Source organism: Callospermophilus lateralis, chromosome X (genome assembly GCF_048772815.1).
Source record: "Callospermophilus lateralis isolate mCalLat2 chromosome X, mCalLat2.hap1, whole genome shotgun sequence".
In the NCBI taxonomy this organism is placed as follows: domain Eukaryota; kingdom Metazoa; phylum Chordata; class Mammalia; order Rodentia; family Sciuridae; genus Callospermophilus; species Callospermophilus lateralis.
Genome location: NC_135325.1, coordinates 79,822,171 through 79,826,902, shown reverse-complemented (window position 1 = coordinate 79,826,902; position 4,732 = coordinate 79,822,171). Strand labels below are relative to the sequence as shown.

Sequence of the window (4,732 nt, the reverse complement as noted above, 5' to 3'; positions counted from 1 at the left end):
GAGAGGGCCATCCTCCTTGATATTCACATTTTAAAGAGATGTCTCCAATGTTACCAAGAAAGATATTACATCTATTCAAATCAATCAAGGGGATCAATTGAAGTTTAAAGAGTGTACATACATCCCAAAGAGACAAACAACTGATTGAAAATTATGCATTTCTTTAAGTTAGTAAGAGGTTGGAAGAGTAGATAATAACAAGCCCAGCTTTGGTTGTTTCTGCTCTCCTACCAAACCCTCAGAGCTCCTTCCGATTCCCTCAGTCTACTAGGCCCCTAGGCTGCTGCCCTCTGACTTGTGCCTGCCTCACTCCAGGCCCTCTAGCTAGAGCTTAGGGAGCTGACCACATCCTTTGCTGTCCTGACCCCTTCTTTTGCTGGTAGTTCAGGGCCACAATTGGGGGTTGACAGAACATCAGCAGTTGTGTCAGTTGGCAGTGTGGAATAGGCTGTTAGTAGCCGCCACCAAGATAGTGCCTGGGGCTGCTTGTTATGCTGATGCCACAGAAGGAGCAGAAGGTGCTGCTGGTTCTTTGAGTTTAACCATTAATGTTGTTCAGTTGCCAATATCAAGCAAGGCAAACATAAGCCGCTTTTAATCTGTTTAGGGAGAGTGGTAGTGCTTTTCACAGTGATTGTTAGAATCATATCAGAGGGTGAGGTGCAAGCTCACGGAGTCAAATCATGATGAAGTTATATGTGTTTATAGTTAATACTGGAACTACTCTAACATTTGACACTAAACATGCAGTACAAACTGTGGCAGACCTTAAACATGATATTCAAAGCAAATAAAGATTGCTGTTAAGTGTCAGTACTTGTAATCAATGGAAGAGAATACATGGCTTCAGATTGAAGAGTGTGTACCTACACCACTGGAGACAGACAAAAATCCTTTTTTTCTTTTTAACAAAGAACTAGTTTTATGTTATCATGCACCTGCTATTCCTAAAACAACCTTTTCAACAATAACAACAAAAATGAAATGGAAATAAAAGTTGAAGAGTCTTTTATGATACCTGCAGTTTTTCACACTGTTGCTTCAAGGGCACAACTTGCAGTGGGAATATATGAATTTGCCAATAAACTTTCTTTTTGTGTGAGAGTCTTAACCATGTTGAAAGTCTTCAGCACCAAGGTTGGGCTGCAATCATGACCAATAGGAAAGACTGTTCAAATTCATACCAAAAGCTATTTTTCAAGTTTGAAAGTATTTATTCAAAGTAACTGTAATCCATAAAAGTCATCAAGGTAAAACTTACTCATTTAGCAACTGTGGTTTCAGTAATGGCCAAGATTCCACTGTTGGAATTTCAAACCAGACATAGAATGTTTGGGAAGTTCGGATTCTTTAAATGAAAATGAAGACTCAGAAAAAGATCCACTGAACTGGTACTTTCTCCTGATATGCCTAGCACAACCTTGTTAACTTCATTTCATGAGTCAGTGGAACATGTAGCTCCAGATGAACCACAAATGATGAAACTGGCAAAGAAATTAGGGAATTTTGTCAAAGTACTCTCCAGTAAGATAAAACTTCAGTAGATGCTAAAGATGGTGAAGTGCCTTTTTTTCCTTAAAATTCTCTTTGTTAGACTGGATAAATATTTAAGACAGACCTAACAATGTAGAATTCTTGGTCAGGAAGTGCTTTGATTCTGTGAGCAGGATTTATAAAAGATTATTTGAACATAGTATGATGCTATCAAACTATTGCCAAACATGATAATCAGAATATGAAAGCCGTTTAAGCGCTTAAAGATCATTTGTATGCTCTGGAACAGATGATTCCTAGATGGTGAATGAACAGAAAGACCTCACTCAGGGATTTTCACTAATCAGATGAGAGCTGAAAACTTGAAAGATGCATTTTATTACCTTATTTGTGCCTGAGTCATGCAAAACATTTGAAGATTATGTTGCAAAATCATAGAAAACTGTAGGTTATTAAGCAGAAGTGTACCACTGCAAAGAAAAAATAGCAAATAATCTACATGTCAGACTAAAGTTGTGTTGCTTTGTGATGCTGCTTGCCGATCAAGATGAAGAGAAATTACAAGCTTTGCTCTGCCTTCTAATACAGCTGTTAAGAGTCAGAAATATTAAAGGTCTTAGTACATTTCCTCAGATGTACTGCTTAGCTGTTGTTGAGGTTGTAAGGAGAAAAATGATCTTTAAACACTACAGGGAGTGGACTGGTGCCTTATTCAAAGATGGGAAGTGATTGTATAAAGGAGAAAAATCTAAAAGTGAATCCTTTGGGAAATTACTTAAGAAGTCTTTTTTAAGAACCATCTGTTTTGGAGCCTGGACTCCTGGTCCCTTTTCTTTTGTACTCAGAAGCCTGAAAAGTTTGACTATGAACTTCCAGATATTTCATTAAAAGATTTACAGTTTCTACACTCATTTTGTCTCTCAGGAGTTCAAACATTCCTCAGGGTCCCTTCACTTTTTTACTTTGAATCTCTGTACCACTATATACTTGTCCTACATAATTTGGTAAAGGCAGCACAGTGTTTGAATGAAATGTCCCAGACCATTACAGTTCTATTGAATGAACAAAAGGCATTGGTGAGTCAGGCATGCCCATAGTCCACTTCTTCCCCATGAATAGAAAGTGCAACAGGAATTGTAACTAAACCTCACCGAAAACTACTCCTCTATTCAGTGTTCAGGACCCCTTATGTTCTGCCATATGTCCCTTGGAAGAATCATCTTGAGAAAGCACTGATGCACATAGACATGATTTTGAAACTATCCCCCCATCCAAATATAGAACAAACTATTCAACAAGTTTCTTTTTTTTTAAGAGAGAGAGAGAGAGAGAGAAAGAGAGAGAGAATTTTTTAAATACTTATTTTTTAGTATTCGGTGGACACAACATCTTTGTTTGTATGTGGTGCTGAGGATCGAACCCGCGAACCCGGGCCCCATGCATGCCAGGCAAGCCCAATACCGCTTGAACCACATCTCCAGCCCCTCAACAAGTTTCTTTAGACTAGGATTCATTAACAAAAAGCCCTGAATCAGATTCTATGTCTGCTGTGAATGAGTTTGTGAATGAAGAAAATTTATTCTCCCTTAATCTTATAAGTAATCCACTAATTCCAAAGGTGATTGTGGAATCACTTTGTTCGTCAATTATCAATGCAATTGATAGTAGATGTATGCAGGTTACAAATATATGTGGTAAAGAGGATTTTGGAGATTATGCTTCTCTGAATGTTCAACTGGAAAAATGTAGAGTTGTTGCCTAAGACTCTCACTTCAGTATGCAAACCACCAAGGAAAACCTTTCCCACTTGAGAACATTTGTACAAAATAACAGAGTGACTTCTCAAATTCTTTAAAATGTACAGCATTGGAAATAAGAAACATTATTGAAAAAGTAAAATGCTCCCTGGATATAACACTAGAAAAATATCAAAAAGAACTATATTCTTTTAAAATTAAAAATGAAGGTGAAATTGAAGCACTAATAAAGGAAAGTGAAGAAAATAAAAACAAAATAAAAAAATTTAAAGGAGAACTAGTATGCCTTGAGGAGGTTTTACAAAATCAAGACAATGAATTTGCTTTGGTTACACATGAAAAAGAAGCTGTCATCTGCCTACAGAATGAAAAGGATTAGAAGTTGTTGGAGATGGAAAATATAATCTACACTCAAAATTGTGAAATTAGAGAGCTGAAGCAGCCACAAGAGTTGGTATTATAAAACTTAAAAAAGCTCCATGTTTTAAAATGATGAGAAGATACAGTTATTTAGGGTAGAACTTTAGTGCTTAGAACAAAGTCACCTGAAAGAATTAAAGGACATGCTGCATGTCAGGCATACACAGGAATTTCAGAAAGTTATGACAGACCACCAAGTTTCTTTGGAGAAACATAAAGAAAAAAGTCAACAAAGAATTGATCTGATACAAGAGTCTCATGTCATGATTATCCAGGAAAAAGAAAAACAACTGCAGGAATTAAAACTCAAGTTTTTGATTTGTCAGACAAAATACAAGTTAGAAGTTGAACTTGCACAGAAAGAAACAGAAACTGATGAGATAAAAATTTTACTGGAAGAAAGCATAACGCAGCAGAAGGAGACTTTGAAATCTCTCCTTGAACAGGAGACAGAAAATTTGAAAACAGAAATAAGTAAACTAAACCAAAACATTCAAGGTAATAATGAAAATTACCAGGTGGGCTTAGAAGAACTAAGAACTTTAATGATAATTGTTAAAGATCAGTGAACTTTAGATTTAATTAGAAGACAGGAAGAAGAACATAATATTCTTAAAGCCAAATTAGCCAAAGTGACATCTTTGCATCACCAAGCATTTGAAATAGAAAAAAGAAAAGAAAAAAAATAACTTAAAAGAACAAATAGTTGAACTATAGAGTAAATTGGACTCAAAATTGAGTACTCTTTTATAATTTTTTTCTTTTATTTGTAGATAGACAGCATTCCTGCATTTTGTTTGTTTATTCTATTTTTTAAATGTGGTGCTAACTATTGAATCCAGTGCCTCATATGGGCTAGGTAAATGTTCTGCCACTGAAATACAGCCCCAGCCCCTTGAGAGGGGTCTGCTACATTGACATTTTTGAAGGCAACACTCAAACCTTCCCAAAACTTTTGACTATTTAGAATAATCACGTGATGAAATAATAATTCATGGTTGAGTTTAAGAAAAAGATATTCATTATACTTTAACCATTTAGAGTGTATTTAAATAACAAAA

The 4,732-nt window shown here is 35.8% G+C and overlaps 1 pseudogene; it reads left to right on the top strand.

Moving 5' to 3' along the window:
- Positions 1 to 686: 686 nt before the first annotated feature.
- LOC143638610 (RB1-inducible coiled-coil protein 1 pseudogene) lies at positions 687 to 4,424 on the top strand (annotated as a pseudogene).
- Positions 4,425 to 4,732: the final 308 nt, after the last annotated feature.